General features: G+C 43.3%; 1 protein-coding gene across 2 annotated transcripts in view; it reads right to left on the bottom strand.

Annotated features, from left to right (window-relative positions):
* Nucleotides 1–12706, bottom strand: part of CDK19 (cyclin dependent kinase 19) — a 132432-nt gene that overhangs the window by 100671 nt on the left and 19055 nt on the right. The window lies entirely within an intron of this gene.

Here is a 12706-nt window from a genome sequence, read left to right as displayed (position 1 = left end):
CTGTAGTGCGATCGCCCACACCAGAATGTGTGCCACAACAATGCCTGTGTTGCGGTTCAGTGCGATCGCAAAAAATGCTGCAAATAATGTTGTGCCACGTGCTCTGGCGCGGGCGATCGCACTGTGGGCGGGGGGGTCATGGCTGCAGTGCCATTGATTTGAATGCACCGCCATGCCCCCTTCTGCCCCAGAATACAGGGAGCCAGCAGGATGCGATACAGTGCGTTCCAGCAGCTAATCACTCTGGAACGCACTGTAACTGGGTAACTGGTGTGAACAAGCCCTGACTGCTGTTTAAATATGCCACATAAGATTGTGTTTAATTATGACCATTGTGCAGCAATCTGTTGTTTTAAACAATACTTAGAAAACTAAAACAGTTTAGGGGAGGCTGTAAAGAAACTTCAAGAAAACTTATAGAAGCTGTTATCAACTGGGTCCCCTTATACAGAATGTAGTCCCTATCCAAGCAGTCATGTAAAGGTCTTGCACAAGTTGGAAATCTATACATAGTAAGGACAGGATTGTCTTCCACAATACTGCCTCTACTATTCAACAGGGGACAGTCAATTTAAACTAAAATCTGCCTCAGTAACAAGAGAAGGAATAATTGTACAGATAACCTATGCTAATGATGACAAGGCAAACTGGAGAAATAAAAGAATATCAGAGAGACTTTAGGCTTGTTTGGCAACTGCACTACATAAATACCAATTGAATGCAAGAACTCAAAGTGCCAAAAGTCTTCAACACAGGTAAAATCCCAGCTGCATATCATATATGACTGTTCCCCCTTTGTGTCAGTTGCTGTGCTGGGTGGGAGCACTTATGATGAATATTGCATGATATAGGGCCTAGTGACACTGGTGCTATGCATTAATCGAACAGTTCTGTGCAATTAATACACTGTACCACGTAATGCACCTACCATGTGTTAGCAGTGGAGGAGGTATGCTGTTTTGCGATTCATTTGAATGGCACCTCAAACGCACCTCACACCTGCAAAGTGACTTCGCCACAACGTGCAGTACTACAATACCATGCATTGTGGTACAAATTAAAAAAGGATTGCATGCATCGCACTGCAATGCATGGTATTGCAGTAACACTTCTTGCAGTGCAATCAATCACATTGCAGGCGGGAGGTACATTTGGGATGGAATTTAAATAAATGCCAACGCAACGCACCTCCCACACTGTTAACGCACTGTAGGTGCGTTGTGCGGTACGGTGCGTTGATTACAAGGAGCCGTGTGAATACCTAATTTGTGTTAAAGGGGCCCATAACGTGAAAAATATTTAAAACAGAACTACAGACAAAAATCATTTTAGCCCATTTTTAATGTTATTATTATACAGGATTTACATAGCACCAACAGTTTGCACAGCGCTTTAAAGCACCCTTTAACCCCTTCATGACTGAGGCCTTTTTTTTTTTCATTTTTTGCACCCATGTTATATTCCACATATTAGGCTGGAAAATGACTTAAAACCCCCCAACATTATATATTTTCTGAATGCCAAGACCCTATAGAATAAAATGGTGGTAGGTGCAAATTTTTATGTTGCGCAATATTAGCGCAACTCCTTATTAAACCTCAACATTTAGTGAAAAATGTAATTAAATGCCCCAAAACACAACAAAATACCAATTTTTTTAAAGAAATATAAAAGATGAGGTAACAACGAGTAAAACGATACCCAACATGCCCAGGTTACAAATTGCGTGCGCCCGTGAAACGGCGAAAAACTGCAGTACCCCAAAAAGTCCATAGAATACGCTTTAACAGCCCCCCACAGGTTCGTTCGTCGTTTTCATACGTTGGCGCACCCGACGCGTGTTTACGTGGGGCGGGGACTTTTAAAATTTGTTTTTATTATTATTAGATTTATTTTATTTTAAAAAACTTTTTTTTTACTTTACTTTGACTGCTATCACATAGGGGGGCTTACAAGCACCCCCCATGTGATAGCAGATGGTGGTGACAGGTACTGTTTAAGGTGATGCTGGGGGTCCAAAAGACCCCCAGTGTCACCTTTACACTGGAAATAAGCTATTGAAGTGCAGATCGCACTTCAATAGCTTATAGCTGGGCTGCAGGAGCCCAGAACTGACAGCCCAGGGACCGGAAGTGATGCAATCTGCATCGCTACGGGTCCTATAGAACGGGGAGGGGATCAATGAACGGAAGTTCGTCGACCTCCTCCCCAGCTCCCCGCGGACACCAAGGAAGCCGGTCCCGGGCCCGTAGGAGGGGCAACGGAGCCCGGGAAGCACGGCAGCGGTGTCCGGCGGGGGGGGCTGCCCCTTCTACGGGACACAGAAGCCGACAGTCGGCTTTACAAGTTTAAACAGAGTAGCCGCCGGGAGTCTGTTTAAACAGCCCCAATGCTGGCGACGTACGTCGTCAGTCACGAAGAGGTTAAAGATAAATTAACAGAACCAGCTTTTGCTGCAATATTTACCTTCAATGCAAAGATTTCCCCCACAGTACTTTTTTTTTGACACTAGGTGAGCTCAGTCTGATGGCCAGCATCAATCAACCCACTTCAAATATTCTCCATTAGTTGAAATCTACTCCTTACAGCAAACGGAATACAAGGAAACTAAGGTGTGAAGAGTTTATGTAAAAGGTATGTGCAGGCTCTGTTCAGTGCTTGCAGTCTGTCTGAATGTTGAAACTTACATGCATGCTTTCCCCTTACCTTCATATAACATCTCAGATGTGGTAAGAGCAGGCACCTTAGAATGCCTGCAACAAAGCCTGGCAAACCTACCTTATCGTAGTACACCTATCCCAATTAGAGATTTACTTTAAGTTAACTGTATGCAGCTAGGCCTGGTTCACACCTGGGCATTCTGAAAACGTGCAAGGATTGGCGCGTTTTCATGCGCGATCACTGTGCGGAATTGCGCACAAATGCAAAATGTGCTTCCAGTGCCATTCATTTCTAATGGCACCCTAAACACGGACGGCAGATTGCGTGTTTTTCCGCCGCGTTTCCGGGTGTTCACAAACGTAGCGGAAAAAAAGTGTAATGTGAGTCGCACAAAAAGGTGCAGGAGTATTTTTGCCGCGCAGAAATGACCCCATTCAAATTAATGGGGCACATGGCAAACGCGGTGCGCAATCACATATCCGGGACATGCGTCCCAGGAATGCGCAGATGTGAACCAGGCCTTTAAGATGGATACTTTTCCAGATGCCTTCGGTTTTGTTGCTTTACCTAAACTAATCGCTTCTGGATACAGAGGGAGGAATTCCAAAGGGGTAGACAGGCATCCTCTTTAGCGATCCTACTGCTGGTGATTTGTCTCTAGTGGCAGAATCACCCATCTGACATTTGAGTTTGAGACTACGGCTGGTAATGCATATGCATTATCATATACATGTGCATTACCAGCTGTAGTCTCAAAGTGGCCTTTCTGAATCTCTATACACCATAGAATTCTGGATATAAAAACATAGGTGGGATAGGCTTCCCTGAAGAGATGAGTCTTAAGGGATCGCCTTTTAGAGTTAAGGAAATATTAGGGGTCTGTTAGACCTGTAATGCCATCCCTGCAGCCCATTGAAGCTGATCAAGCACTGATTAATTACCTGTTGGGCTGTCTGATTAGACTTGATAGGCAGACCAACAGTCAGGTGAAAGCAGCCAACAGTGTGACAACGCTGCTGCTGACTGCAAGGCAGTGGACAAGCCTGCAACAGGAAGTGCTGTTGCTTGGAGGATCTCAAAGGCAAGTAACTTTGCAACAGATTTACAACATTTACAAAAAAAAATTGCTTCATAAACTGAGGCAACAAAATTAAAAACATTTTGTTGGAGATTTGGAGTTTTAAAAAAACGTTAAAATTTTAAACGTGAATGCAACTGCATGCAAAGCAAACTAAGTGCGGGACCATGGTAATTGGCGTAGAATTCAACTATTCATTCTTTACAGTGCCTGGGATGCAGATCAAAGGATACACAGGGAAAAGGTGTCTGTGCGTTACCGGGGACGCACTAAAGGCGCAGAATCTAAGAAGGGCCAGGTTTTCTACAGAGCCTCTTTTGGTGAGGATGATTGCACTATTGGACACCTTCCAGGTTGCGGCCCTCTAGCACACCCGCACAGAGACTAGTTGCAACACCGAGGTTCAGGATTCAAAGGCCAGGAGGGGTGAAGCAAGTATACAGAATGCAGGACAGGAGTACAGGATATGTAGTACACAAAGGAAGAAGTCTGTACATAAAATAACAGGATCACAGGTACACAGCAGAGGACTCATGCATGCTTTACTGATACTAACTGAGCCCCCCCCCTCCTAACAACTTGGTGCTAAGATGTAGCAGCTGTAGCAGTTTGAAGAGACAGATACCTATTGATGTACAAAATGAAAAAGCGTGTAAAGCAGCTTATATTGACAAATGCCAACCTGCAAGAGGTGAATCGCTTAACCACCCAGATGCAGAAGCCCACCATCCTTAGAGGTTCTCCCTAGAACAGCAAGAGAACCAGTATCTACAGCAACAGATACAATTGCTGTTAGGGCGGAAGATCTGGTGCAGAGCACTTTACAGGAAATGTGCCTGGAGGATGACATTGAAGCCCACTTTGGCATCCGTGAGAGAGTATATTTCTGTCAAAGTTGCAAATCCTCTCTGTGATCAGGAAGAAAATCAGTGATGTCAACTACCAGGTATACTAGCCTTGAAAAAGAAAGCTCCTCCAAATATACCATGTTATCCTAATAAAACCCTACAGGGATCAGCAGGCTCTCAGCAGAAAGTAACGCTAAAGTATCCCCAGCGAAAAGTATACCCAAGATTAGAATGACAGCGACTCTCTTTGCTACTCAGATTCAGTATCTAAGAGTTCTTGCAAAAAAAATTGAAAAGGTTGTTGCATTGTGTGGCAATGCCATGGAGTATGTTGGTGAGACAGTCACCCAGGACTCTCAGCTAGTGTGGCTGAGTGGTTTCAGAATATGAACAGTTCTGCAGGGAAGAAGGTGGCTTTTTAGTTTCTTCCGGTTTTCCCGGATTGTAGCTGGGATTTGGAACTCTGGAGATTTCTAATGCTGGGCACACACCTTACAACCATCGCAATACTTTTGTCTTGCGATGGTTGTAAGGCAATTAAAAAAACGTACGATGTGCCTATCTTGGACAGGCAGATCGCAATGCCGAACGGGCAGTGTGCGCTTTTATCTTATGAACATGCTACACACCCACCGAAAATCGTACGATTCTCTGTGGGTTTTCGAACATGTTCCTAAGATAAAAGTCGTGCGACCTAACAGTAGTAGAGGTCGCACGGCTTCCACACACCTTACGATAATCGTACGATTGCGGGATTTATTAAGAGTTCAAACCAGAGCTTTAAGGGGAGGGGTTGGTGTGGTGTGTGCGGGAGGAACATTAGAGCCAAGCCAGGTGGTGTGGTGGAGCCACACCAGGAACAGCCAGGGAGGCTGGAAGATTTGGAGAGGCTGGGAGAGCCAGGTGCATAAGGGGTGTGTGTGGAAATCACACGAAATCTGTGTGGAAGGCTGCTGGAAGCCGCTAAAAGGTACAAAGTGCTTCCAAGAAGTTTTGTTGAGGAAAATGTTGAAGTCCTGGGACTGGGACACTGAGTGTTTGGGACAACCTTAGAATGGTGATAGAATATATTCTATTTGCTGAAAGACAAGCAGACTTTATGTTGCTTTATGTTATGCTGCTGAAGAAAAGCTCTTTTTCTTTTACGGACAAAATAAAAGACTGTCCTTTTTATGTTAAAACAGCTTTGAGATTGGTCATTAGGCGCTCGTCATTGTGCTTACTTCCCCAAATCCCCAAATATTACAAGGTAGTTTCACAATTACTTGACCAAACTAACAAAATTTACCATGAAATTGTGATTGAGCCTGACATCAAAGTATACACTGCATGTGTACAGAATGCCCCCAGAAATGCCTAACCCTCCCACTTAACACACAGCAGATGGTAAGTGGAAAGCAGCTGTAAGCTTCCAAACAAACAGCAGGAAGTAAGAGTCTGCAATGCATTAAGTTTGCCAACATCCTTGCAATATTACATTACATTATATTGTACTTACATTACATTAGATCATTTTTTCTCATCCCCCCCAAAAAAAGTTATGCTGGTCAAACACAATAACAAACTATTTATCAATCATTGATTTGATTTGATTAGAGCTGCAGCTAACGATTATTTTCAAAATCGATTAGTTAGCCGATTATTAAGTTCGATTAATCGGTTAATCTGATAAACAGTAAATAAAAAAATTAAAAATGGCTCCAGTGATGGACTACTAGTTTGTATTGAGATTGTAGTCCATCACAATACATCTCCCCGCGTCCCTGTGCCGATCGTGGATGTGGGCGGGCGGTGAGTGTGAGGCGGGGAGGAGGTGCGGCGTGAAGAGCGTGGATGCTGGTGGGCGGGTCTGGCAGCGGCGACCGTGAGGTGGGGAAGAGGTGCGGCGCGCAGCGTGTGTGGAGCCGTGAACAGGGCCAACTGATCGGAAGACGATTAATCGATTATTGAAAAAGTTGACAACTTTTTCAATAATCGATTATGTCGATTAGTTGTTGCAGCCCTAGATTTGATTGTTTGTTGAATTCAACAGAAAAAAAAACAGTAATGATTAGGAAAAATTTTAACTGAATTTTCCATCAGGACTGATTTTCCTTGTTTAATGAAAATAGTTTATAATATAGTATTTGTACGGTGTGGTGCTGGGTGTATATGTGCATTCCAACACACATAAACAGTAGACCCAAACACACCTGTACTATAGCACAACACTAAGAAGTGAATGTGAAGTGTGAGTAAAGGTCTGCTGCATTTTCAAAAATAGTACAGACCTAAAAGTAAATCAGCCTGCGTGAGGTGGGGAGGAGGTGCGGCGCACAGCGTGTGGAGCTGTGAACAGGGCCAACTGATCGGAAGCCGATTAATCGATTATTGAAAAAGTTGACAACTTTTTCAATAATCGATTATAATCGATTATGTCGATTAGTTGTTGCAGCCCTACCTGAATGTATGGCCAGCAATATACTTAAAGTCCAACAGAAGTGTCAGAAGCAAAATGGAGCAATGTGCAGGGGGAGTGTCAGACAACTGCACTCTGTGTGAGAGTCGTACTTAAGTGTGCTGCCAATACAGGGTAGCTTCTAAGGCTCCATTCACGTGAGAATGCAGGACGCGTTGGGCAAATTTTGGTAGATTTGTCATGCATCAGAATAGGGCAGTCCATGCACTTCAATGGTCTGCCCTATGCACACCTTGTAGCTGGAGTCCAAGTTCCTATTGGCTTTGTATGATAAAAACTAAAAAACACTGGGGGGAATTTATCAAAACAAAACCGGAGCAGACAGTATCTGGAGAAGTTGCCCATAAACTTAAAAACAAAATAAAAAAAACTGCTACAAAGTACAGGTTTTTTGGCAGAAGAAATATGCAAAGTCTCTTCTTCCAAAAAAATGTCTGCTTCTCACCTCTAGCAGGTTTGTTTGTTTTTTCTTGTGTACACTGTAGGGTGCATATGCTGTACATTGTACTGCCATAGGTCCTTCCCATTATTTGTAATAAGCCAGGAATAGAGACGGGTGCCGAGGACCATGTAACTCCGGTTGCCATCAGAGGCAACCCAATCAGAAGAGAGCAACGGGGGACCTGGAAGAAGCGGGGGAGGAGATGGCAGTGGTGGTGGATGGAGTAACGAATGAGTCTACATTGTGTAGCGCTGAGGGAGGACACACATGTAAGGTGTGCATACTTGCAAGTTATGGCAAAAGTTCACCTTACTTTTGTAACTTTACTTACACTTTCATTGCGAACATTAGTTAGTAAGTGCAGCACATGGAAACTTTAGTGGACTATATGGGAAATATCTTCAGAAGTGCTCAATGGCTGACCAGGTATAGATAAACTGAAAATACAAACATTTGTTTCATGAAACCAGATATTGTTTAACAGTAAAGAGCCTTCCCAAACATATAATTAATCGTTTTAAGAACGCATTCTAAACAGTGGAAGACTCCGGGATTCAAAAATCAACAAAAAAAATCTCAGCAATGTGTAATATAGAAATACCTTGCTTCTGTAGTCCATTTGGAAATAAAAGACTGGTTAATAATCAACTCTGCTTGGTTTACTAATGAAAGCAGGATTGTGCAATAAAATAGCTAGCAAAATGTGTAGCATACCAAGTGACTCAATTAAATTGCAGGTGTGTCCACAACGCATAGCATCAGAAGAATTGGCATGCAGCAATAATGGATGTGGGTGAGGTATGAGGAAACAGACACAGCCCATGCTCAAAATATTTATTGTGGCAAAAGTCATGCATGCTGTTGTCTCGTCAGCACAAACATCAACTACCAGAGCAGCTCAAAACAAGATCTGGTACTTAGTAATTGTGACAATTATGACTTATCTGTGCCAAATACCTAGACCTGCCACAGTTTTGAAGAAATAAAACAAAAATCACTGACGTGACCTATTTATTAGCTAGGTGTGAATGTCTACACTTTTCATAATTTCCTAAACCCAAACAACAGGCATTGTCATCCGTCTCTCTCACATACACCCAAACACAAGTATTAACCATTAGTAAATTACTTCTTAATCATAGTCAGCTGTGATTTAAAAGGACCGCTCAGCACAAATGCAAAGCAGTTTTGTGGAGCAATGGCTGATTTCATCACAACCTAATTACATTAGTGTTTTAACTCATAACTAAGGCCTTGTTCACACCAAATGCAGACCAGATCCGGTCAGGTTTCTGCACCTGCAGTGTAGTGGGTTGTGCCGCGTTTTAGACGCGTTTTGGATGCGTTTTGGGCCGTTTTTGGTTTAAAAAAAAGATATTTTTTAAGTTTAACATGGGCTTTCAGGCACTTGCATGCGTTTTTGCATTTTAGATGCATTTTTGATGCGTTCCAGACCAGGTAAAATAGGGCTTGCCGCATTTTTTTCATCCGGTCTGGATCTGGTCTGGATCCGCACGCTGCGATGTGAACTGGAGGTCAAAATACCATAGGAATACATTGGACGCAGTTTTGATCCGGTCTGCACCTGCTCTGGTCCGGATCTGCTCCGCGCTTGGTGTGAACAAGCCCTAAAGGTGGCCATACACTATTAGATTTTCAGTCGGAAATTTGGGTTTCTGCCACAAAATCACATTCGATTATAGCTCGAATACCCCATCAAGCATAGTCAAATGTCGATTTTGAAAATCGTTCGTTAGCCATACTAACCAAACCAAATTTTTGACGAACAACAGAAATAATGTCCTTTTTGTGCATGTGCTGTGTTCTTACTATGATTTTTGACAAATGAAAACCCCAATGATTCATCGATTTTCGTTCGGTCAGAGGAATTTTCCAGCCTGACTGATTGAAAAATTTCGATCACAATATCAAAAACGTAAATCGGTGATGTACCATCAACTGTTCGATTTGCGTTTGAAAGACCGTACGTGTACGATTTCCAAATGAAAGTCGTAGAATTTATGACCACCTTTAGTCCCATTACCTACATATCATATAATAGGTTATGAGAACTCTTTTACCTGCTAAAATATTAAAAACTGTTCAGCCACTTCTGTGCATCATATACACCTGCCACTTTATATAGCAAGGAGGTAGACACTTCTATTCCATTTTACAGCTGTGCAGCACCTTGTGTCATCTTCTAGCCTCCAGAAAACGCAGAGGACTATAAATGAGTGTCATGCCTGAGTGACACCCTCCTTCCCCTTGTAAACTCACTTCATGGCCTGATGACAGGGTGTAGCAGACGTAGTAGTGATGGGAAAACCAGAGACAGCAACAAAGTTTTGTCTGGAGATGAGTGTGATGAGAATGCAGTCTGACAACCTCCAAACTGTGTGGAATGAATGGGGGAGTTGTACTGAACTCAGTGCCGCCCTCAGTTTCCCCAAAAGTCACAAGTCAGTACAAACAGGGCTGGGTTTATATCTCATGTCTGTGCTAGGCATTATTGGAAGAGGTCACACACACAGCCAGCTTAAAGTCCATTTCCACCTTTGTAAATGATTACCATTTATTGTGGTAATGTAGAGGTGCAGTGATGTAAACATGTGCACATTTTCATGACTCACGTTGTAGGATTTCTTCATTTGTTATGAACATTTTATTAGGCTTCAACTGACACTAGGGTCAGATTGTAAAACAAGCTGTAAACAGCTGCCTTCCTCGTGTTTCTGTCTAAGATGATCACTAAACACCAGCTCTGCCTTTGATTATTATCGACTTAGTCGATAAGTTGTTGTCAGGGACCAGAACACCTGCAGGTGGAGCTGGAGCAGATCCTGCAGTTCCAGTGCTCACCTGTTGGTGTCTGCAGGTAGCCAGTGGCTGTCAGGGACCTGAGCACATCCAGGTGGCACGATGACGCTGTAACCAGGTCCTGCAGTTCCAGTGCTCACCTGCGGGTGTCTCAGCAATTGGTCACCACCTGGTGCTGATCTGGGAAGGTATTTAACCTCTCCCTGCAGTGAGGCATGTGCCTCAGTATTGTCGTCCTAACCTGTGGCCTCCTTGAAGGCCTGTTCACATGATATCAGGTCCTGATCAGGTGCGGATCTGCAGACGCGGTGCTACTGATGCAGTGCGTTTTTGCCGTGTTTTTGACGTGTTTCGCGTTTCCGGTCCGTTTCCTGACCGGACAAAATGTGACATGCATTATTTTTTCTTCTGTCGTAACCTGAACGGACTGCGCACGTGAGAACTGTAGCCCATAAAACATATAGGGATACATTGGGATGCATTTTTTGTGCAGGAGCGTACGGATCAGGTCAGCACAGAAAACGGATGTGGTGTGCACAGGCCCTGAACCCTGAGGTCTCCGGATCTGTGGCTCCCCTCTTGTTGCAAGACTCCCCAGGTTTACTAGCCCTGTTATCTTCTGCGTGTGATTTTGCTGTTTGCATTTAGTTGGCTGTTATATGTTACTTGTGGGTGGTGGGGTTGCTTGTGTTTATGTGATTTTGGTATGTCTAATAAACTATAAGTTCATAAGCCTTGTTTGGTGTGGTCACGTATTTGGTCCTCCTGCATAGATACCTGCACGCGGTGTGGGGACACCCATGCATGGTATCGTGATAGGTGTTTCAGCCCTACATGTATGGCTACCTGTACTCTGCATGCAACTAAGACTCTGCATGGAACCAAAGGCCAGATGAACTTAGAGTAATTCCTCTTTTGTGGAGAAAAAAAAAAAAAGATTCCTCTCTGGGTGACCAATAAACCTTGGAAGAATTTTAACAAACTTTCTTGCAGTTTCCTACCTGTTTTTATTCTGAAGAAAAAGCTGTTTGCTGCAGCATGTCCTTTCCAAATTGATTCCTGAAAGAGAGGGCCTGGGTTCAGTACAACCCCCTGGTGGGCTTCCTGTATTGTAATAAGGAAAGGTGCAGTGTCAGCATCCCTTTAACCCTTAAGGTGCCCATACACCTTACGATTATCGTACGATAATCGTATGCGATCGACTTTTCGTACGACAATCGTAACGTGTGAATAGAGTGCCCGACCGATAGTACTGTACAATCGTACGACTTTTGACGGTCAAGCATGTTTGAAAACTTTGGTTGATCGTACAATGTTCGCATGGTTGGTGGCGTTTCCGTCCGTCAAAAGTCGTACGATTAACACTGCGCATGCGCAAACGAAAATAATTGCGGTCAATTACCGCAAGTCGTCCAGGTGTTTTTTTCTAACTACCGCTGATTGAACCTTGCGATAATCGGGGCAGGATGGGGCCATCGTACGAAAATCGTACGACGGTTCGATCATCGGACGAAAAGTTTCGTCCAATAATCGTAAGGTGTATGGGCACCTTTAGAGAGTAGCTCACCAAAAATGTAATTGCTATTGCAAGGGATGCCAAAAATTATACTTGTATTTTAGTGCAGACTGGGGAAAATCAGTCAGCCAACCAAGGAAGCATGACATTTCTGGGAGAGATCTGTACACCAACTACGTACAGAATGCCTCAAGGTCGCCATATTCCATTTAATTTTTTTGACAGATTTAGAACATTACAACAGCTACAGTTTTAAATATAAAACTAATTTTGAATAACATTAAAATTACAAAATGGCTTGTGCAACAATTACATATGTTTTTAAAGATTCCTTCATTTTTATTTTTTTAAAGCGGCGTTACCATTTAGGTGTTTTTACACTTTTTAATCCTTTTATTGTATGGTGGGAATTAAAGAACCTTTGATTCTGTGAAGGGCTACCCGAGTTTATAACCTTGTTACATTCCTGCCTGAGTGTGGCAACATGTTATGAAAATTCCTTAAGGCCTGGTTCACACCTGACCGTTTTGTAGTGCGTTCAACGCTCTACAAATGCTCTACAAAACGCTCAAACATGAAAATCCCATTGTTTTCTATGGGTATGGTTCACACCTTGCCGTATTTCAGCCCGTCTGAACGCGCTACAAAACGGCCTACGCCTGAAAAGGTACATGAGCTTCTTTGCAGCGTTTTTGTCGCACGTTTCCATTGGGATACAGCCAAGTAGCCCTTGGAAACGCAAGTTTGTCGCGCGTTTTTTTACTGCGAATCGCGGTAAAAATGCGCGTCACGAAATGCGCGACATACGCGCATATTCGATACGCCTAGGTGTGAACAGAGCCTAAAGGTTAGAATTGCAACAGCGGATGAGGTAGAGGCTAGT

Source organism: Nanorana parkeri, unplaced genomic scaffold, assembly GCF_000935625.1.
Source record: "Nanorana parkeri isolate BGI_ZX_2015 unplaced genomic scaffold, ASM93562v1 scaffold445, whole genome shotgun sequence".
In the NCBI taxonomy this organism is placed as follows: domain Eukaryota; kingdom Metazoa; phylum Chordata; class Amphibia; order Anura; family Dicroglossidae; genus Nanorana; species Nanorana parkeri.
This window is presented reverse-complemented; position numbering and strand designations above follow the sequence as displayed.